The sequence below is a fragment of the Xenopus laevis genome, chromosome 7L (assembly GCF_017654675.1).
Source record: "Xenopus laevis strain J_2021 chromosome 7L, Xenopus_laevis_v10.1, whole genome shotgun sequence".
NCBI lineage: Eukaryota > Metazoa > Chordata > Amphibia > Anura > Pipidae > Xenopus > Xenopus laevis.
In genome coordinates, this window is record NC_054383.1 from 81,258,574 (window position 1) to 81,283,417 (window position 24,844).

Below are 24,844 nucleotides of genomic sequence, written 5' to 3' on the forward strand. Positions count from 1 at the left end.
GCAAATTCACTTGTCTTCATTTATAGGGGTGGGTCCTTAAAAAACAATCTCTTATGTGCTTACACTAATTGCTAATCAATAAAGGAACATCAGAGTAAAGACGCACCTTAGTAATCATCAATCTTCCACCACCAACCATACTGTCAAAGTCAGAAGGAAAAACAGGCGATGTGAAACACCTGTCAGAGGCATTTTAGAAAACAGATGCATTGAATAATTTACTGTCTGTGTTTATCCCTTCTTAAATGTATATTCTTGGTGGTCTCTTCCATCTACATTCAGAGTGGTATGGTTATGAACAATTTCCTTTGTAGCCCTGATTTACAATTTCTTTAATAAGTCTAGATTAGATGATTATGATGTGTGGACTTGACAGTACCTGTTTACAAGTGGAAACATTTCATTGCTTTGCTATTATATATTGTGGGTTCAGCTGTGTAATCCAGTCGGTCAGTGTATGATGGTATTTTGTACTTCTCTATGTAGCAATGAGAGCTTTTTAAATACAGTTTGTCAAATCTGCCTGCCCATAGTGTTACTTTGATTGACTAGCGATAGTCTTCTGAATACATTTTACAGAAACATTTGGTTTTCATTATGCAAAAAACTGGATTTCTAGAAATTACCACCACTGCATTTCATAAGGTCCATTTGGTGGATGTTTTTGAGATGCTGATACTTTGCAAGCTAAACCTTTAAAAATGTTTCATGGGCAGGATAGTGCTGGTGCTTGACAATAGTTATGCGCAATAATTACAAATATGAGTTATATTTTAAGTAAAATGAATGAAAAATTGTAAGTACTTGTACTTGTACTATGAGTCGCTAGTTATAAGAGGGGCCCAAGGAGGCTTGAACTTAATTCCAACTAGGGCACAGTTCCTAATTTCTTAGTTCTTCCCATGGATGCATGAGTTACCCTTGCTCCAGATTCTCCACACAGTACAAAACTAGTGATGGGCGAATTTGGGGTGTTTCGCCGAAAAATTTGCAAATTTCGTGAAAAAATTTTGCGAAATAGCGCTGGCGTCCGTTTTTTTGTAAAGTGATGGGCGAATTTATTTGCCAGGCGCGAATTCGCGGTGAATTCCCGCGATTTGCCGCCGCCGAATAAATTTGCGAAAATTTTGCTGCATTTTTGCAAATTTATTCACCGGTAGCAAATCGCGGGAATTTGCCACGAATACGCACCAGGCGAATAAAGTCGCCCATCACTATGCAAAACGTATTAGTAGGTTAATGCACATATATTATAAATAAAGGATTATGATAACAATATGTAAAATGAAAGCAGTGACAACCTTTCTCTCTGTGCTCCATGCTCCCTTGCAGCTTAATGTTTCTTTCTGCTACTATAAACTAACTATACCCACAGATCACTGTGTTCTTACAGTTCCTTTTTATTGAAAGCAAAGAAAATAAATCTGCATTCTATGATGTATTAAAAAAGTGGAATAACCTTAATGTTGACCCCCCCTCATTGAGACTTTCTCATTAAATCAAATACAATGTTCACCCTTAACAAACTTGGTGCACTAGTCCCTTCACTGGTTAATTTGAGTCACAGACTTTCAAAAAGGAGAAAAACTGTATTACACACAATAACAAAATGCCACCATAAATTCTTATAGCATTAATAATGAGCATTTAACATAGGAAAGAAACTTCTGTTCATTGGTCTCTTTCCCTGAAGGGCTGGGAAAAATTATATAAAGCAGTGTGTTCCCATAAATATGCAGGGAATTGTAGTACAGCAACTGAATAAGCTGAACAACAGGGTGTACATCTCAGAGTGTAACAGCAATGTTAATATGAAACATATAAGAAACCAACATACTATACAGAAGCCATGTGGAAAATGTATTAACAGGGGTCATTAAACAGAAGAAGCAAAGATTCTTGCTCAAGATTTTGCAATCTATATTCTACATTCTTAATCAGAATATATTACATTACAAATCCCTTTCAAAGGAACAATTCTATCCAAGTTGGTATCTGGTATTTTTAGCTTGAAAAAGAAACCTTTAAAAAAAATAAGAGCACAGAGTATTGCTCACTTTTGACAAGGAGACTAAGTGGTAAGTCTAAAAAATAGACGGATCCTCTTTAAAGGGTTAGTATTTAATATCTTGCTCTTTCTGTATATGAAAATTCTTCTTGAATTTCTGACAGACATTTAGGTGAAATCTCATCTCACTTGGCATAAGTTAAGATATATGAGACAAAATGTTCACTGAGCTTTTTAAACACAATCATTTTATCTGGGCAGCTTTTTCCATATATTACTGTCAAATGATATTACTCAGTGTATCTATTACATCACATTCTATGAAATAAAGCTCTTCAAATGTTAAACTTCTGTAGGTAGTTTGTAGTTTTCCTACAACTTGAGTTGAATTCAATTGGGTTGAGTCAGAAATTGTATAGATGTTACTGACTTTACAGGTAGGGTGTAATGTGTCAATGGTTTATGTCTCATCCCACAGGATGTACCATTATTCCCATGCCAAATTGTCCCAGACCAACAAATCTAATGTGTAATCTACTGTTTATTATGATTCAGTCTTGGATACTATATAGTTCTTAAAACTAAGACTTTCCTTTGAGCTTTATTACTAACTGAAACACCTAAGGGCATATTTATTATGTGGTGTAAAAAACAGCGGATAAAAATGGTGTACATTTTTGACGTGTTTATTCTTAGAAGCAACATAAAATAATGGCGGCAAATCTTGCATTTGCATGGCATAAAATAGAACACACCTTGATAAATGCAACATTTATTTTACACAACTTTTTACACCATTTATTCAGCGAATTTTGTTTTACACAGCATAATAAATATGCCCCATAGACTGCTAGTGTCTGTTCAACCTCACATTATCTTTTGTGTGCCTTTTGTCTGATTAAAAGGGCTACTTCCCCTTAAAGTTAATGTATAAGGAAGTATAGGAGCCAGGAACTTCCTCTTTGGCCAGACAGATTTTGGAGCCAGACCAGGAGGAAGGCTGTCCCTTGCAAGAACTAAGCGAGTTAGGAGATTGGTACCAAGCTCACTTCAGTGGAGAGAGTTGAGGCAGTCTGTGGCCCCAATGAAAAGTGTTTTGGGGTAGGACCCCAGGCAAATGTGTGCCAGTTGGTAATTGAAGCATTCGGGAGTAGGATAGTGGAAACCTACGGGAGCTGAAGTGAGACAGTCGGGAGAAGCTTGTACATTGTATGCTGGACAAGGCAGAGAAACAGGGGGGAAAGGTTTAATAGGAGAGAAAATTCCCTCAATAGCAAATGACACTCTGCTAGTGCATGACACTGGAGGCTTCTGGAGAGGGAACACTGTGCGTGGGTGTGAGGATGTGTGAGGATCCTCCGCAGAAGTGTTTATTTTGTGTCACTAATAAATACTAAAAGATCTGGCTTCCAGTGCCAATGTCGTTATCTCCCATCCTTTTGAAAAGCTGGTAAATAAATTTGGCCCTTGGTTTATTGTATTACTTTGTCAGATGTATACTTTACACAGCAAATGCCTGCACCATCTTCCAAGTGACGGGAGTCCACCAACCATGGGTGGCCCCCCGTTACATTCTGCCCCAGGGAAACATAAATAACCCCTTATACCGTGAAAGTCTTGGAAGGTTATTTTGCTTTATATTGGGGTGAAAGGACAAGCTCTAAAATGTTTAAGTAATCTAAATGCACATCAATAATCTTGAAGAAGCCATTTAGGGGATTTGCTTAGAGCTGCATAGACACTGGAAAAAGTATGTCTCAGAACAGAAAGCCAGTAACTTCATTGCCTGTTTTGTGAATAGTAGCCTAATGCAATCCCAGTCTGAGTTCAGCAATTACCAAAGACAAACCAAGCTTTAATCTACCTCAACATGGGAGCTCTCAATTATCACCCATTTCCTGAAACTCCACTCCTTAAAGACTAGATAAAGATACAAAAAACCAAGCTTTACCAGGAGACATTAATTTCCCTTGACTAGCAACCATTACAGTGTAAAGTGAATATCGCCTCATAATATTCACCCATAAGTACATCATACTAAAAATAGTTAAAAGGAAAACTATCCCTTTATGAAAACCAGCAGTCAGATACAGTTTTTTTTTTTAATATTGTTTTTTGGTTTGCAGCTCATAACTGTTATATTTAATCTTCCATGGTGTTGCTAGGTCTAATTTACCTTAGCAATAGGGCAGCAGTTTGCAAGTCAGAAAATGAATATGAGAGGAACTGAATAATAAGATAAACAATTAAAACATACAGAATCACATAGTCAATAGTCTCTCAAAATAAACTTTCTTTTTGTGTTTAGTGTTTTACCATGCTCTAAATTTATTTAAATAACGAAATAGTTTTTTAAGTAAACTGTAATTTGCTTTACCATATCACTCTAAAGCACATCACCAGTTCAAAAGGGACCAGAACCATATAGAGAATTCTTTTAGTGCCAACAGAGTCTATTATTTGTTGATAAATTATCTGACACTGGATCTGGAAGCACTGGACAGGCTCTTAAAGCAGGTTAAGATATTATAACTGGGATTCTGACCATATTGTTTTTGTTTTGTTTTTCTTGGTTGTATTTAATTTGTTATGATTTCATAGTTTTTTACCTTATTATTGTTTTATATTTGTACTTTAGAATATTTGGAAGAAAAGATGCAGTAAAGTGCACATCTTGAGTTTATTTTCAGAAACCTTATAAGAAATCCTAACTTGGGCGAAAATTGCTAGTTTGGGGAAGAAAGACTTGCTCGTAAATTTTGAATTAATCGGAATATGCATTTTCCAAAAGTAATCAATTTAAAGCAGTTATTGTGTATGCAGTGGACAAAATGTTAGCCCTAATCAAATGGATACAATACATCTAGGGGCAGATTTATCAAGGGTCTAATTTCGAAGTAAAAAATACTTTGAAATTCGACCATCGAATTTAAATACTTTGAATTCGAATATCGAATTCAAACTTTTTTCACAGAATTTGGCCATCGTATGATCGAAGTAAAATCATTCGATCGAACGGTTAAATCAATTGAATCGAACGATTCGAACGATTTTATCGTACGATCGAGCGATTTTACTTCAATTTCCAAAAACGTAGAAAAATGCTAAGGTCCACATAGGCTAACATAGCACTTTGGCAGGTTTAATTTGGCGAAGTATTGAAGTTGAAGTTTTTTTAAAGAGACAGTACTTCGATTATCGAATATTCGAATATTAGAACTATTTTACTTCAAATCGAATTCAAAGTAAATTTGAAGTCGTAGTATCCTATTCGATGGTCGAAGTATCCAAAAAAGTACTTATTTTTTTACTTCGAAAATTCCCTCGAATTCACTTCGACCCTTGATAAATCTGCCCCCTAAAGTTCTCTATATGACACAGAGCTGGGTAATCCTATGCATATTAAGTGCCAAACTGTGCAAAAGATATTTACAATATTTTATTCTTGTACCCAAGAACGTGTAGCAAATACTTTGGTTGTAAACTGGAAGTTTTGAAGATTTAAGAGTTAGGGTAATGAGGCTCATAAAATTCTATGTATATATAAGAAAAAAGGGGGGTTAAAAGCAGTTGTGTGCCAAAACAAATAATGCACATAAATAACAAAGTCCTGGGGGGAGGGAAAAAAGAGGAAAAAAAGGGATTGGGAAAAAAAGTCCAGATAGTCCAAAGATTAAATTCAAATGGTCCGATATTCCAAAGGTTAAATGCAAATGGTCCGATAGCTCCAACAAGTGTTCCATGTGGGGTGCTGCCTCCTTAATCTTCTGGTCCCAAGCAGGCAAAGTCTACAAATCCATATAAAAGAAGGGGAATGCTTCCATTGTGTAAAATTGTATCTGCACCTTTATTCAAACAAAGTATATTGAACTTTTTAGTAGAGAATAATCGTTCATCAGAAAAGTCCACTAAATATGCTTCCATTAAATATGCTTCCAACATGTTTCATTGTGTCCCAACTTTCTCAAGGGTAGGGAGTGCTATGTCTCAGCTTCAGTACAAAGGATACAAGGACTCCTGTCTTCTGGACTAGGGATGTCGCGGACTGTTCGCCCGCGAACTAATTCGCGCGAACATCGACTGTTCGCGTCCGCCAAATGTTCGCGAACGTCGCGCGACGTTCACCAATTTGGGTTCACCTTAGCTGGCGCTTATTTTTGACCTCTCACCCCAGACCAGCAGATACATGGCAGCCAATCAGGAAGCTCTCCCTCCTGGACCACCCCCACACCCCCTGGACCACTCCCCTTCCATATATAAACTGAAGCCCTGCAGCGTTTTTTCATTCTGCCTGTGTGTGCTTGGAAGAGCTAGTGTAGGGAGAGAGCTGTTAGTGATTTGAGGGACAGTTGATAGTAACTTTGCTGGCTAGTAATCTACTTGATACTGCTCTGTATTGTAGGGACAGAACTCTGCAGGGATTTGAGGGACATTTTAGGTTAGGTAGCTTTGCTGGCTAGTAATCTACCTTCTACTGCAGTGCTCTGTATGTAGCTGCTGTGGGCACTGCTTCTGATCTCTCATCTGCTGACTGCTGCCTGTAACCCAATAGTCCTTGTAAGGACTGCTTTTATTTTCTTTTTTGTTTTTTTTACTTTGCTACTGTAAGAGCCCAGTGCTATTAGTCTAGCTGTGTTGGGGAGTGGGACTGGTGTGCTGCTCCTCCTAGTAGTTCACCACTACCAGCACCAACCAGAGTCAAAATTGTTACAAAGTATCTTATTTGCACCTGTTAGCTGTTCTGAGCTCTCTGCCAAAAGCTAATTAAGTTAGAAACTGTTTTTTTTCTGGCTGTTCAGTTCAGAGAAAAGAGGGACTGGTGTGCTGCTCCTCCTAGTAGTTCACCACCACCAGCACCAACCAGAGTCAAAATTGTTACAAAGCATCTTATTTGCACCTGTTAGCTGTTCTGAGCTCTCTGCCAAAAGCTAATTAAGTTAGAAACTGTTTTTTTTCTGGCTGTTCAGTGCAGAGAAAAGAGGGACTTTCCAGTACAAAAGAGGGACAGGGGGTTGAGTGGTCAAAAGAGGGACAGTTGGGAGGTATGCAAGTGCCACCTAGCTGTGTGAGCTTTTTCACATTCTGTCTAAATAACAATAATAATTCCGTGTCCGTAAACATCACCTGAGTGATGTTTTTACAGCAGCAATAATATATTCCGTATCCACTACTGTATACGTTGCCCTGGCAGGCATTGTTTGCCCAGTCTTTAACCAAGTGCCACCTAGCTGTGTGAGCTTTTTCACATTCCGTGTCCAGAAACATCACCTGAGTGACGTAGTGTGATTTCTGCCCTTTACAGCACAAAACGCAGCGCTGTGTCAACAATGTATTTTTCAGATACATTTTTGCCCTTGATCCCCCTCTGGCATGCCACTGTCCAGGTCGTGCACCCTTTAAACAACTTTAAAATCATTTTTCTGGCCAGAAATGTCTTTTCTAGCTTTTAAAATTTGCCTTCCCATTGAAGTCTATGGGGTTCGCGACGTTCGCGAACCGTTCGCATTTTTGACGCAAGTTTGCGAATATGTTCGCGAACATTTTTTCCGCCGTTCGCTACATCCCTATTCTGGACAGAATATTCAGTGCGTTGAAGTATAATGTCCCAAAGGTACCATGCATTACAACGATATGATTATACTTAGGTTTTCCTTTAACTCTGCTAAAAGACTTGGAATTGGTATTATAGAATTTAACTTTGGAAAAGCAAATATTTACAGTACGTACCATATACCATGGCATACATGTAATGGCAAAATTAGACCTAATCTTTGTCAAAACTTTTTTAAAAATTATCTTGATTTGAATGTAGCTGAAAATTTTTATTAAGAAGAGAAAATATTTTTGCTTGTATTCAGGTGGGAAATCGTATTTGTTTTTGGAATGAAGGGAAATGCAGAACATAAATCTACACCAGAGGTTGTATACAATCCACGTGACATAATGCTTAGTATTGCTGCTTAGTAGTGGTAGGATTGTGGGTTTGATTCTCACCTTGGTAGGCAGTATCTATGGTCTGCTCATTCTATCATGGGCTCCTTCTATACTTACTATACTATAATGCAGATACCCCAACTACCTTAGATTGTACGCTCTACAGGGCTAGTGATTGATGAACAATTGCAACATATTATGATACAATGTTTATATTACTAAATGAACCCGATACATCATTGTGCATTCTTTGTATTTTCCTTTTGAAGTCATTGTTTCATTATACTTATGGGAGCATGAAAAACACAAATGCTACATTTCTTTAAAGCAAAAATAACAATATCTTCATTTTAGAACAGTCTGCTTCATGGAGAAACACGAGCAGGTGTGTCTGCTAATAAAAATCTGCTGTAGGAAAATCTGGCAACAATACAAACTGCTGTAAAATGCTGTTATAATGGCTTAAAACACCAGAAAGCAAACAAAACTAGCAAAATGCTATTGTCTTGAAAGTTTCAGTAATACGGGTCCTATTGTCTGTAAAACAGATTATAGTCTTGCTTCAGTTTTGTGGTTTGGTGAATCACAGAGATTTGTTTTATGTGAAATCCCAATCACTGACACATCAAGTTTTCACACCACACCTACTGCCTGCCTTCAGGTGTTCTTTAGCTGTATGGAAATTTGATGGATTCTTTTAACAGAAATGCAGAAAGTATGACCTATGAATTACACATTCAACATGAGGAAAATGCTACATTGTTGGTAAAAAAGACAAAAAATGTATTTGCATATGAATTACTGATTATTATTTTATAGTTTTGTATAGTATATTCTTCTTCCTTTTTCTTCTTGCCTCTTCTATGTAAACTGACCATTTTCATGCAGTAGACAATTTACTAATGACGATAAACACATAAAAAGGCTTTGTGGGATACATTTACAGCATTGGGTTTCATGCCAGTATTAAGATTGATTCTGGATTGGAAGCGCACATCTCTCTTGGTTTGAGAAGAGAATAAAATAGACATTTATGGGAATCCAAAATAACTATACTCAATGGGGAAAATGCCCTAACTGTCAAAAATTCCACAGTGATGGATTTGCAGCCACCGCAACACTTCGCCTGGAGTAAATTCACTAGGACAACGCTAATTCACTAAAGTGCGAAGTAGCGTCCAGGGCGGCGAACGCTGTTGAATTTCCGCTTCGGCAATCAAATCGAAGATGTGCTAGCATTGCCTAATTTGCATACGGCAGGAAATGATAAAGTTACATGGATGTATATGTTGCAGCAAATACATTATATTACACAAGTCCAGGGAACCTTAATAAATAAAATAGAGTTGTTATAATGCCCTACACATGAGCGGAATAGTTTATGTGCCATATGTTAGAAAATGGAGGGGGGAACCTGCTTACCCAAAAAAAAATGTATGGACTTTTGCAGGCTATCACTCTGAAAAAAGGAAAAGACGGCAGCATTTTTTGGGACTTAGAAATGTTTGCACTAAAAATTGAGGAAGATCTATGCACTCCATTGCACTTCACCTGTTCTGAGCTGGCAAAGGCAAGTCTGGCGAATGAGGTAATGTTCAGTGAAATCCGCATTTTAGTGGATTTGCAGAGTTACGTCCATTAGTCAGAGCGAAAATTCGCTTGAGCGAAGCAATGCTAGCATCTATCTCTTTCGCTAGCTCAGTGACGCCTGCGCCCGTTAGGAAATCGGCGAAGTCCCTGTGGGCGGTAAGGCTAGCGAATTCAGGCTAGCATTAGTCTCTTTGCCCTTTAGAGAATCTGCCGCAATGTGTTTAATACTTAAACCTACAGAGAAGAATGTCAATCCCTTAGTGGTAAGACTAATGATACTATTTATCAGCTTTAAACTGTATTCACTGTATTTCTGATGTACAATTTGATAGATATATATTTTTGGAAAGATATTATAGCATTTGATATATTTTTCCACAGGACCTTAGAATTTAGTATAATTATATTTTTAAGTTTTTATATACACTGTCTCATGGAGCCCCCCACCAAAAAAAGGAGTATGTAAATTCAGATTCTAGGGCAGATAATAGAGCAAGATGATAAGCTGAGGTTAAGTAGGAGCACCACATTGTCAGGCTTAAGTACCTAAGCAGCCTCAGTTCCACAAAGGATTGTAAGTGGGGTAAGTGTCCAAGTGGTAACCACCAGCCACCAGCCTAAAGACCCAAATGTTTAAATTAGGGTTCCTCACCAGCAGTCAACTTGACAATATACCCCATAAATACTGAAGTTTAGAAATCATTTAGTATACTTTATGCTGTTAGCGATAAGTGAAAATTTGTGAAATGTATTGAAGTCAGAGAGCATTTTTTGTGGCTTTTTTTCATGCAAAATGCATTGAAATCAGTGGGTGTTTTCTGCCACATTTTTTCTCTCACCAAAAATGCATCGGAGTCAATTGGATGTTTTTTGTTCATCACTATATGAAATATTGATGTTTTGCTATAATGATATGATTGTAGCATGGTATTGCATACTTCTATTTAATACAAACTAGTAGCTGTTTAATAACTAATCACACAAATTCAGAGGGAAACTGTACCACATTGAGTCTCCAATTTAAACATGGGCCCTTTAGTATAAGGGGCCTGAATTGGAACTCCTATTGCTGGAGAAAGTCAAGCCAAGTCAAAACAACACAGAAATGTTTTTTCTTTTTTAAGAAATTGAGACATGTGAAAATCTTAAGCCAATTTACAGTATATATATAAAAAAAACAGACCTGACATAGGGATGCTAAGTTTGATATATGTCATGTAAGATATTATGATCATTTGTGCCTTCCCATGATAGGTCTAACCTTTTCATATTCACAGAACTGTAGGAGTTCATGTATAAATGATTTATTGGAATGTAGATTAAAGCAGTGTTTGCTGCCTGCCAGTAGTTTGCTGTTCCTTAGTGGCACATAAAGCTTAGAAGGCATCTGGAAATGTTGCTGTTGATTAAATGGAATAAAAATATATACATATGTATTTTGTTTACAAATGAGTAGAATTACCAGAATGTAAGCAGTATACAGGAGTTGCAATAGAGTGGTGTATATAGCAGTATATACAGATGAACAGAATTACCAGAATTTAAGCAGATAACAGGCCTACAATAGAGTGGTGTATATAGCAGTATTCAGATGAGTATAATAACCAGAATGTAAGCAGTATACAGGAGTTGTAATAGAGTGGTGTATATAGTGAATGAAGTACCCCCTCTTGTAAAATATAAGGATATTATGAGTTACAGAGGAGTTTCATGACCATATAAAAACACGAGGTAACTTCTAATATCCTCATATTTTACAACTGGGGGTACTTTATTTATTATAATACACAAATATCAGTGAGTCATGTGACAGAAATGACATCAGAAGTCACCATTTATAACTGATGGCATCAGAACTCACCGTTTATAAGGATATCCTTTACAAGATATTCATAGATTTTGTGTATTATATAGCAGTAAACAGATGAGCAGAATTACCTGTAGGAGTGAGAAGACATAGGAGTTAGTTTCATGGAACTGCTTTGTTTAACTGCCATTTTCCTAGCACTTGTAAAATATTAGCACTTAGGAAATGTTAGCACTAGTGCCATCACTGCCATGCCCCTGACACTAGGGATTTTGGATTAGGTGACTTCAATATTCCGATTGACCTCAGATATCACTCACAGTAAACAACACCACCTTTCATTCCACCATACAGGCACGCTGCCTAGGAGTTATCTTAGACTCGCATCTGTCTTTTTTATCACACATCCAAACACTTGTAAAATCGTGTCGTATTCAGCTGTGAACATTGCCCGAATACGACTGTATCTCAGTTCAGACTCAACCAAAACACTAATCCAGTCTCTTATTATCTCCCGCCTTGATTACTGCAACCTACTCCTCGCAGGTATTCCAACAAGTCACCTTTCACTCCACTCTGTTCTCAATGCTGCTAGACTCATTCATCTATCTCACAGGTTAGCATCAGTTGCTCCCATATGCATGTCCCTTCACTGGCTCCCAATCTCCTCTAGAATCAACTGTACTACTCACACTTACATTCAAGAGCCTTAACAGTAAAGCCCCTCCCTATATTTCATCTCTGATCTCCAAATACACTCCTTCATGCAACCTTCACTCTGCTTCTGACCTTTGCCTCGCTTCTCCTCTCATCACTTCAGCTCATTCTCGAGGAACTCTCTGCCTTGGGCCCTCTAAAACTATTGTACTCTGTAAACCTTTGTTTTATTCACCATTTGTTCCCCTTTTGTTATAAAACTAAGCCTTGCCTAACCTGTAAGCGCTATAGAAATAAATGATGATGTTAAGATATATATGAGCTATGCCTTCCAGGGTTTCGGTGGCCAATGGAATTATCCAGTCATGTTGTAGCTAATAACACAATCATTTTGATTTTTTTACATTTTGACTTGTCCAGTGGTCACACAGACCACTAAGGAGACCACATACCCATGCAAGAAATATGTAGAAATACAACATTTCTGGCTGTGTTCTATGGGGGCACTATACCCCCTTGCAGATTATGGATAAAGTGCAAAACAAAGTATTCAAAACACTTGCCAATCATCGGAACCCCTTTTAATATCTGTAGCTTTCTCTGCATATTCTGTGCTGCAACTGTGCTCTGTCTACCCCAGTTTGTACAGGAGTGGGATCTGTTATTCAGAATGCTCGGGACCTGGGGGTTTCCGGATAACAGATCTTTCTGTAATTTGGCTCTTCATGCCTTAAGTCTACTATAAAATCATGTAAACATCAAATAAACCCAATAGGCTGGTTTTGCTTCCAATACAGATTAATTATTAGTGATGGGCGAATTTATTCAGATGCGAATTTGTGGCAAACTTGTCGGTTTCAACGCTGGCGTCAACGTTTTTTCGATGCTGGTGATGGTTCTGATGCCAGCGAGAATTTTGACGTCTGCATCAACTTTGTAACCGGCACCCATTTTGACGCCGGCATCAAAACCGCCATTTCGCTAATTTTTCGACAGTTTCTCAAATTTCGTGGGAAATTCGCAAAATTCAGGCCGAACAAAACAGGACAAATTCGCCCATCACCATTAATTATATCTTAGTTGGGATCAAGTGCAAGCTGCTGTTTTATTATTACAGAGAAAAAGGAAATCATTTTAAAAATGTTGGATTAGTTGTTTATAATGGAGTTTATTTGAGACAGCCTTTCTAGATAATGGGTTTCCGGATAACGTATCCTATACCTGTAATAGATTCAGCTAAGTGCATGCTCCGTTGCAAATCGGCGCAGTTGTGCAGAATATTTTCAAAGTCTGCCCAGCATTTAAAGGAGAAGGAAAGCTACAGAGGCATTTTATTGCCAATAGATTAGCTGCAATAGTGCAAGCTAGAATGCTATATTTATTCTGTAGAATGTTTTACCATACCTGAGTAAAAAGCTCTAGAAACTCTCTGTTTGTTTAGGATAGGAGCTGCAGTATTAATGTGGTGTGACATCACTTCCTGCCTGAGTCTCTCCCTGCTCTGGGCTCAGATTACAGTAGAGAAGGGAGGGGGGGGGGAAAGAGGAGCAAACTGAGCATGCTCTTGCCCAGGGCAATGAGGTTTAAGCTGAAGGCAGGAAGTCTGATACAGAAGCCCATGTGTACACAATAGAAGGAAAGAAATGCTGTGTTTCTTTTGACAGGGGACTCAGAGCAACACTACTTTGGGGGTTTACTGGTTTGTTTATATAGACCTTTCTGATAAGACTTACTTAGTTTTAACCTTTCCTTCTCCTTTAATGTGATTTATTAGGCATAAACGAGCTGCATTGACTGATGCAGGTTGCTCAGGGAACCCTGGAGCCACCATACCTCCTGATCAGGCATTAGTTCCTGGATTCTCTGAGCACCCTGCTTCAATAGCTGCAGCAGTGCCTGATTTGGAATGGTTAGCAGGAAGGACTGAGGAGCATAGAACTTAACTATACAGAAGTGAAAATAGCGCATTTGACTGCAACTACCTTTAGTTAAAGTGGTTCTAGATGCAATGCACTGTGGGGAGAGCACAATTGTCGCTGTGCTTGCGAGCATAAATGACTCCTATGATTGGCTCACAACATGTAAAAATTTGAACAGCACTTTCTGTATTACCAGTCAATAGACAGATTAAAAAAAGAAATCTTGGTAAGACAGATACATTTCATTTCTCATTCCCAAACCTCCACTAACACAAACTCACATAAGCCCTTTTGATCCCCCACAGGGGTGATTTCTCAGCAAGAGGAAATGATGTTTCCTACTAGATCCAATACACTATTTTCTATTTTTCTTTTGAGTTAAGAAAATTAGGCATCTTACTTTGTAATCAATCCTCTACTATACCTAGAAATATAAACTGAAATAGTATCAGCAGGGTCCCATCAGGAATGTAAGAGATAATAACAGGCTTAGCACCATGTGGAATCATTTCAATGCCTTATGGGGAAATTTCTTTCATATATAAACAAGGGTTATATACATTTCTACAGAGTCACAAAACAGCTTTGAGGATTTTAATTTAAAACTATAAGTCATTTCTAATTCATTACTTATTAAAAGGTATATATATATATATATATATATACACACACACATATATATATATATATATGTGTGTGTATATATATATACACACACACATATATATATATATATATATATATGTGTGTGTGTGTATATATATATATATATATATATGTGTGTGTGTGTATATATATATATATATATATGTGTGTGTGTGTGTGCCAGGAATGAAAATTAATTCTATGTTTGTAATTTCCTATAAACACATTTATAATCATTTAATATTTTCAATGAGATTGTTCCAAATGTTAATTAACATTTTGCAATATACACTCAACAGCCATGAACGTAGTTTTAATGAGTGATTGATTGCTATTATTTAAAATAAATTCCACTGTGACCATTTTTTTTTATGGAGGAAAGGGACATGGTATTATAATTAAACCTACTGGATTAATTTAAAGGGACACTGGCTTTAAAGGGAACTTGTGAAATACACATACAAAGATATACGTATATCTGATGCTATCATCGGAGATACAATTAATATATGTACAGTAGTGCCTTTGAGTAGATCAATGGTATGTTCTATAGGTCCTATATCTACTATAGGCAATCTACTATACAGAATGCAATTGGCTTTATAGAACTGAACTTTAAGCAGGCAATAATTAACATCAAAAATACTAAAAACGGCAACTCACTAACACTGAGTGATAGAATCATTTTGTCAGCTGCAATAGTCACTGCTATATCTTGCCACAGCAATAAATTAATGATGTACATTCATTCTGATATTTTTGTAGGTGGGATTTTATTCCATCTCATAAAAGCATGTGCTGTTCCATTATAGACCAAAGATTTCAGTCTTTTCTTCAGGGCATACCAATACCATGGTCTCTACGTGAAAGTGTAATTTTTCTCAGAATCCCCTTGACAAAGGCCTTGGTGCCGAAACGTTGGGGCCATTCTCATTTTTCTGGTAGGTGTATCCGCTCCCTTGCTGATTTCTTGCTTGCTGCATATAACTAATGGGTGGTTAATTTTCTGTGCTACTTTTTTAACATTGTATAAATTGCGCCATGTGTTGTATGGCATTATCTATGTAAAATGTTTTTTGAACAATAGTAAAAATTATTTTTTCAAACCACCCTTATGTTCAATTGTTTTTTTGAGTGTGCAAACATGTAGATTTAGTATTGGCATTGGTTACCTTTGGTAGGGGTAACATTTGTTTTTGCACCTCTTGCCAATTTTTGAAAATTTTGGTGTGCCCTCCATCCATTATTAACTAAAACCTTTCTCAGTTAGTTTGTGCAATTTTTCTTGTACTTAATAATCATTGGTGCCCTGTTAAGAAGTATGATGTGGTTTTAACAACAGGCAGTACATCTCTCAGTGTAGCAATGCTAATACTTTTTTCAATCCAAATAGAGCTTGGTGAGAAAATGGTTCTTTTTCCACTCCTTTTTTTTACTAACTGTAGGAACCTACACATGTATATATCTATGTTACTGGCCCATCGAGTTAGTGACCAACTTCTGTCAGACTTTAATATAGTGATTGGAAAGGGATAGTTCATTTTCTTTGGCCTCATCCTCTGACCCAAGTGGATATCTGGGAAGCCTGGTCGCAACGAGGCCCAGAAAAAAGTTCTGTCAATTCTGACAAGCCTTCTAGTGAAAGTCTGAGAACAGAAGCCCTGTGAACAAGGATTAGTAAGGTTCAAGACTAGTTTTGTCAGGAGTATGTTCTGGAAATGTAAGATATTAAGGCAAAGCTAGAAAAAGCAACTTTGTGCTCCATATAATATTGTAGCTGGAGGTAGCTCTTCTTAGGCATCACTGGCCTGAAGGGAACGGACCACAGTGATGAGTGCTGAAGGGATTCAGGCTTAGCATTTTGCTAAATGAATAGTTTCTACTGGATGGGATCCAGGCCACTATCTGGTGTCTTAAATGGGTGTTCCTATGGTTGCTGCTCGAGGACATAAGCATCCATGACAACAGTTACCTAGCAAGCGTCTCCCTGTTGGTATCACAGATGTTGCCTAATTGATCTGTGAGTATTAACCCTCTGGCATGGTTTGAATAAAACCTCTTTCGTTTGGTTTGCAAGAACCACTGGCACTCTATTTTTGTTTCTTCACAGCAGCAAAGAGATGTAGTTGCACTACACCCTCTTCCTTCCTCTTTCACTTAGCAAAGGGCCATCTGGGTAAAAAAGTCCAGAGTGATCCATGTTCTACCATACTAGCTGGAAAGATAGGTTTACACATGTTTTTCCTGAATCCTCCAAGGAAGGCAGAAGATAGATGTAAGAGGATCCTCCACTGAGAATCTGGCACTTATAAAATCTTTTCTTATTATTCTGTCCCAAAACGTACGTATTATACTGAACAGAACAGCTACTTTTACCAATGAAGGGTTATCAAACTTGGACCAGAACCAAAGAAGGAGATGGCACTCCATTCAAGGAAAAGGCAGGTTTATTACAGATCCCACAGGGATCTCACGCCCTACGCATTTCGGGACTCAATCTCTTAATCATATCTTGGAACTTCATCCTCCAACAGAGAACTAGAATTGTTTAAGAAATTATATATACAGTATGCTACAATGAATCACGACCTCATGATTTCAATTATTTTCCTAAACAGTTACCTTAATTATAAAATGAGCATCTATCTGCATCAGAAGTTCACTTAACAGAGAGAGAGACAGCACTGTATCCAAAGTCTACCCCCTTTGTGAATCTAAAATGTGTCATTTAAGACTTTTCAAAATGTTTCACTTTCATGATAGTTACACAAGCTAGTGGCAACCCAAAAGTATTTGAACCGCTGATCAGGGCATGCTTGTAGTTTTTTTCACCGCCGTAGAATAGGAATCCTTGTCAGCTTCCACTCAGGTCATTAAGTGTTTCAACTTGGACTGAAAAGACACATTTTAGGAACAGCAGTTATCTTCTCACTGATTTAATGAAAAGGAAGAGACCTAGGTCATTGCTTGCTATTATATGAATTAAATCACAATTGTACTAGACTGACAGTGCTTTGTGGGTTATTTTTAATTGTTCAGCAGGGTGTAACGTTATATGAATTAAATAGAAAGAAGAAAGGGTATATATCCCTACCTTCTGTTGTGTAAGTGTAACGATCGCCGCCCGGAGCAGGCCCAGGAGCTCCGGGCGGCGCGTCCATCTTCGCCGGCGTCGCTCCCAAAATGGCGGCGCCCATGGCCGCCACGTGGGTAGCGGCGCCGGGCGATGACGTCAGCGCGCCGACGTCGGCGCAAGAGCGTCAATGACGTCAGAATGGCGCCAAATTTGAAAATAAAAACTCCAACTAGACGCCAGAATGGCGCCCAAGAATAGGATTACTTTCCTGAAGCATATCCTGGGTTTCCTGTGTGCCTTATTGCCTAATCTTGTTCCTGCCTTGTATCCTGACCCTTTGCCTGGACTTTGGACTTTGTTTGTATTCTGCCTGCCTGTGAACTCTTGCCTGATCCTGACTATTCTCCGTTTAACCCTTTGGATACCGCGACCTTGTTCCCTCAAGAGGGCTTCCTCCTTGATCCAGACAACCTCCCTGGAGGGAGCTCCCGGCTCCCTGACATTATTCTTGGGCCATGGATCCTTCTGAGGAAGCCACACCTCATGTCGGACGAGCGCTCCGCGGACTGGCATCCCGCATGGAGGACTACGAAAACCAGCAGGTTCGCATTGGGCAAGCACTCGATGTCCTGCTGGCTCAAGTGCCTTCTGCGTCCTCCACTGCTCCACCTACTGGGGATCCCCCCATGGCGGCAGCCCCCACGAACACAAGCTACCCGACAGGTGAGCCTCGCATTCCACCTCCCCCTCGTTTCAGTGGGGACCCACAAGCCTGCAGGGAATTTGCCACGCAATGCCAAATTCAATTTGAGTTCCAACCCACACAGTTTCCAAGCGAGCGTTCCAAGGTGGGGTATGTGATGTCTCGATTGGAAGGCAAGCCACTGGAGTGGGCAACGTCTCTTTGGGAGAAGAATTCCCCGCTGACTTTTGATGTTAAAGACTTTCTCCAAGCTTTTCGTATAGTCTTTGATGCTCCAGGTCGGGTTACGAACGCCCCTGCCCGTCTCTTGCAGCTCCGGCAAGGAAGCCGCAGTGTCAATGAGTATGCTATAGACTTCCGAACACTGATGGCGGAGACTTCCTGGTGTGATGACGCTTACAAGGCTGTATACTACCAAGGCCTATCCATCCGCATCAAAGATGATCTCGTCTCCAGAGAGACTCCTGACACCCTGGAAGGGTTGATCGCTCTATCCATTAAGGTGGACACTCGTCTCAGAGAGCACCAGGTGGAGAGAGAGCGCAGTAGACGATTTTCTCCCATGTTGGCCCCTCGCTTTCAAAGGCCGATTCTGCAAACACCCGCTGTTCCTGTGACCCATGTGTCGACGTCTCCCTTGGAGGAACCCATGCAAGTAGGAAAGACTCGCCTCTCCGAGCAGGAAAGACTCCGAAGACGTATGGCAGGTCTCTGTTTATACTGTGGTGGGCATTCCCATTTTGCCAACGCCTGTCCTGCCAAAGCCAAGAGTTTTGTACCCCGAGGAATGTCTCAGGTTTCTTATGTAGGGGGCATCACTCGACGTTCTCTGGAGAAGTATCAAGAAAATTCACGCAGGCTTCTCCTTCCTTTGCAGATTCACCTGGCAAGTAAGTCTATCTTCGAAAGGGCCTTCCTCGACTCCGGAGCGGATGGCAATTTCATGGATGCCTTTTTTGCCGAACGCATGAAGATTCCTCTGCTTCCATTGTCTTCTCCCCTGCGAATTACTGCCATAGATGACAAACCCCTGGAGTTTGAATTCGTCACAAAGTTCACGGCGGAACTATCTGTACAAGTTGGGGCGCTGCATCAAGAAAAACTTTCATTCTTCATCATCCCCTGTCCTTCTACTCCAGTGATATTGGGTCTTCCATGGTTACGTCTGCATAACCCCACCATAGACTGGTCCACTGGGCAGATCTCTCGTTGGAGTTTATTTTGCCTGCAACATTGCCTTCCGCCAAAACCCCTCGAGAAGGTGAATGTCTCCTCTGCGGAATTAAAGACTTTGCCCTCCACTTACAAGGGATTTTCCGATGTGTTTTGTAAAAAGTCTGCAGAGTTCCTTCCCCCACATCGCTCCTACGACTGTCCGGTTGAACTCCTGCCTGGAGCTATGCCCCCCAGAGGGCGCACCTACCCTCTCTCTCCTGCAGAGACTACCGCTATGAAGGAGTACATCCAAGAAAATCTCCAGCGGGGGTTTATCCGCCCTTCTACCTCTCCTGCAGGGGCTGGGTTCTTCTTCGTGGAGAAGAAGGACGGAGGCCTTCGGCCTTGTATAGACTATCGGGGTCTGAATAAGATCACCGTGAAAAACAGATACCCTCTGCCCCTGATTGCCGAGCTCTTTGACCAGCTGAAAGGGGCCAAGATTTTCTCCAAGTTGGATCTCCGGGGGGCCTACAACCTCATTCGCATCCGGGAGGGTGACGAATGGAAGACGGCATTCAACACTCGGGATGGGCACTATGAATATCTCGTTATGCCCTTCGGCCTATGCAATGCCCCTGCCGTCTTCCAGGAGTTTGTGAATGATGTGTTCCGAGATCTCCTAGGAAGGTTCGTAGTCGTATACTTGGACGACATCCTGATCTTTTCCAAGGATCTTGAAAGTCATCGCTCCCAGGTGAAGGAGGTACTCTCTCGTCTGAGGAAGAACTCTCTCTTCGCCAAGTTGGAGAAGTGTGTTTTCGAGGTATCCAAGATCCCCTTCCTAGGATACATTATCTCTCCAGAGGGATTTGAGATGGACCCCGTGAAAGTGTCGGCCATCCAGGAGTGGCCTCTCCCACTGAGTACCAAAGCAATCCAGAGATTCATCGGATTTGCTAATTATTATCGACAGTTCATCCGGGGGTTCTCTTCCCGCATTGCACCTATCCTGGCCCTCATCCGAAAAGGGGGTAAACCCAGCCTGTGGCCTCCATCTGCTATAGAAGCCTTTCAGTCCTTGAAAGAGGCCTTCACGTCCGCTCCTGTTCTTCGACATCCCAATCCTGCACTACCCTTCTGCATCGAAGTTGATGCTTCTGAAGTCGGAGCCGGAGCTATCCTGTCTCAGAGACATTCCTCTGATGGAAAATTGCACCCCTGTGCGTTTTTCTCCAAGAAGTTCTCATCCGCAGAACAGAACTATGACGTCGGGAATCGAGAACTCTTGGCAGTCAAGCTTGCCCTTGAAGAATGGCGTCACCTCCTGGAGGGTTCTGAAATTCCTGTCCAGATTTTCACTGATCACAAGAATCTGGAGTTCATACAGTCCCTCAAGAGGCTAAATCCCAGACAAGCCAGGTGGGCCCTTTTCTTTTCCCGATTTAACTTTGTTTTGACTTATCGCCCAGGTTCCAAAAATCTGAAGGCCGACGCCTTGTCTCGTAGCTTCACTCCGGTGGACCGTGACCCTGAGAGACAGGAACCAATCATTCCACCAGTCAAGATCATTGCCTCTCTGTATCCCCAATTTGCCGACCAGATTCTGGCTGGGCAGTCCTCGGCTCCTCAAGATACTCCGATTGGCATGGCCTTCGTCCCTCCAGAACTTCGCCTGGCCATCCTGCAACAAACCCACTGCTCCAGGCAAGCTGGACATCCTGGTTCGGCTAAGACCCTTGAACTCTTGAGGCGCCTAGTCTGGTGGCCTGATATCCGCAAGGATGTAAAGGACTTTGTGGCTGCTTGTAATGTCTGCGCCACTTCTAAGCCTAGCCATTCCCGCCCCAGTGGGTTGTTACAGCCTTTGCCGGTACCCTCTCGTCCATGGACGCACCTCTCTATGGACTTTATTGTCGAACTTCCTCCCTCCGGTGGGAATACTGTGATCTGGGTTGTTATTGATCGCTTCTCCAAAATGGCCCATTTCATCCCTCTGAAGAAGTTGCCCTCTGCGGTGGAGTTGTCCCAGCTTTTTATCCAGTACATCTTCCGCCTGCATGGTTTCCCGGTGGAGATCGTCTCCGATAGAGGCACCCAGTTTACTGCCAAGTTCTGGCGTTGCTTATGCAAAGACCTGGGAATTGTTCTTCAGTTTTCATCTGCATACCACCCGCAAACGAATGGGGCAGCTGAACGTGTCAACCAAGCCCTGGAGCAGTTCCTGAGGAACCACGTATCCCTCTGCCAGGATGACTGGTCTGATCTCCTCCCATGGGCGGAATTCGCTCATAATAATGCTTGTCATTCCTCTACAGGAAGGTCTCCGTTCATGTCGGTGTATGGTCAGCATCCTCAAGCTTTTCCCCAAGACTTTGTGCTATCTGACGTCCCGGCTGCTGACGACTCCGCAGCCCATATGTCTGCTATTTGGGCTGCGACCAAGTTGAACCTAGAGAAGAGTGCTCTTGTTCATAAGACTTTCGCGGATCGTCGTCGAAGATCCTCTCCTCTCTACAAGGTGGGTGATAATGTCTGGCTCTCTTCCAGGAATATCCGGTTGAAGATACCATCTCCCAAGTTGGGTCCAAAATTCGTGGGACCATTTCCCATCTTGGAGATAATCAACCCTGTGGCTGTCAGACTCCAGCTTCCACCAGAGATGAGAATCCCCAACGTGTTCCACGTGTCTCTGGTGAAACCCGCCATCACCAACCGGTTCTCTGGCGGTCAGTCTCCTCCTCCTGCCATCTCAGTGGAGGGTCAACTCGAGTACGAGGTGGAGAAAATCCTAGACTCCAGAATCTCCAGAGGGTCCCTTCAGTACCTCATTCAGTGGAAGGGCTTTGGCCCTGAAGAATGCTCCTGGGAAGGACACCGTGATGTTCACGCTCCTCGTCTGGTGAGGGAGTTCCATTCCAAGTTTCCCCAGAAGCCAAGTCCTGGTGGTCCAGAGGCCCCCCGTGAGGGGGGGGGTACTGTAACGATCGCCGCCCGGAGCAGGCCCAGGAGCTCCGGGCGGCGCGTCCATCTTCGCCGGCGTCGCTCCCAAAATGGCGGCGCCCATGGCCGCCACGTGGGTAGCGGCGCCGGGCGATGACGTCAGCGCGCCGACGTCGGCGCAAGAGCGTCAATGACGTCAGAATGGCGCCAAATTTGAAAATAAAAACTCCAACTAGACGCCAGAATGGCGCCCAAGAATAGGATTACTTTCCTGAAGCATATCCTGGGTTTCCTGTGTGCCTTATTGCCTAATCTTGTTCCTGCCTTGTATCCTGACCCTTTGCCTGGACTTTGGACTTTGTTTGTATTCTGCCTGCCTGTGAACTCTTGCCTGATCCTGACTATTCTCCGTTTAACCCTTTGGATACCGCGACCTTGTTCCCTCAAGAGGGCTTCCTCCTTGATCCAGACAACCTCCCTGGAGGGAGCTCCCGGCTCCCTGACAGTAAGTTACTGTACTACAGCTCTCTTGCTACTAGGATCAAACTGTTAGGTCATAAAAATGTATCCCTTTTTGTTGCAATTCCAAAGGTTCTTTTTCTAGCATTGAATATCTTAACCCAAACTGTATGTTAAACATTTTAATCCAGCTGTTTGCCTTTGGCTACAGCTTGGTTAAAATGTATGCAAGTCAATTACAGATGCAATATGATTCTCCAGTAAGAACTGGAGAACTTACCTTCTCTACGTCCATCCTCTTACCATTATCTACACTTTTAAGCACGTTATCTACACTTAACCTAATGTACTGTACCAATCATTGTACTAGGCCAAATTGGGATTGTCTGATTGGTTTGCCTCAAAGCCAATGATTGGGCCATAATGGGGACCTAGAGAGACCTGTTGGGAGAGTCCTCATCCAAATGGATTTTGAATCTGTTGTTGGTAGGAAGGCCACATATTTGGGCTAATAAGCTACTTAAAGGGATACTGTCATGGGAAAAAATTTTTTTTCAAAACGAATCAATTACTGGTGCTGATCCAGCCGTATTCTGCACTGAAATCCATTTCTCAAAAGAGCAAACAGATTTTTTTATATTCAATTTTGAAATCTGACATGGGGCTAGACATATTGTCAATTTCCCAGCTGCCCCAAGTCATGTAACTTGTGCTCTGATAAACGTCAATCACTCTTTACTGCTGTACTGCAAGTTGGAGTGATATCACCCCCTCCCTTTTCCCCCCCAGCAGCCAAACAAAAGTTAAGGTAACCAGATAACAGCTCCCTAACACAAGATAACAGCTCCCTAACACAAGATAACAGCTGCCTGGTAGATCTAAGAACAGCACTCAATAGTAAAAACCCATGTCCCACTGAGACACATTCAGTTACATTGAGAAGGAAAAACAGCAGCCTGCCAGAAAGCATTTCTTTCCTAACGTGCAGGCACAAGTCACATGACCAGGGGCAGCTGGGAAATTGACAAAATGTCTAGCCCCATGTCAGATTTCAAAATTGAATATAAAAAATCTGTTTGCTCTTTTGAGAAATGGATTTCAGTGCAGAATTCTGCTGGAGCAGCACTATTAACTGATTCATTTTGACAGTATCCCTTTAAGTAGTCAAGGCTGGCCAAGTTGGTAGTTTTTCTTTGCCTGTGTATGGCCAAATTTTAATTGATGATGTTGTTTTAGTAAAATATCCCTTTTATTTATGGACTATAGCTCTGAGGATGCTTTAGCCCTTTATTGTATGGTGGAAGTTAGCTAAGAAAAGGTGGATACATCCTGTTAAACATCCATGTTTACATCCAATACTGTGGAATTTAAGAAACGATAATTAAGTTAAAAAGAAAAAAATAGGTCCAATTGCATTTTTGCTTTAAATAAACTGTCTTTATTATTATAAATGTCATTTTAAGGAGATCTATCCCCTGTAAGTGTTTAATATTAGACATTAGGTTTTAAAAAAGAACAGTAAACGTGTAGGCAGTGTGTTCAGCCTCTGTCTTTGTCCAGTCCTGACGCATCTCCCTAACCGCTGTTCAGCATACTGGCAATTACCTTTCGTGCTTAACACAGCAATATCAGTCAGCTGAAAACTGCACAAATAAAGCAATTACCTCGTATATGTGAACAAGGGAAGGAAGGAGGGAGAGAGGTGGAAACAAATGCATCTAAGCTTGTAGCCCGCCACCTTTCCCCACACAGTGGTAATTCTGTACCTTCTAACAAACAGTATTCCTGCTGAAATAGGATCCTGATTGCCTGAATGGAGTTTAAAAATAAAATAACATCTTCAGTGATTGCCTCAAACAGTAAGCAAGTTGGAGGGGAATGATGCATGAAAGCTGTACTTCTAGAGTGGAATTATGGACAGTTTGTTTTGATGGCTGACAAGTTCCAT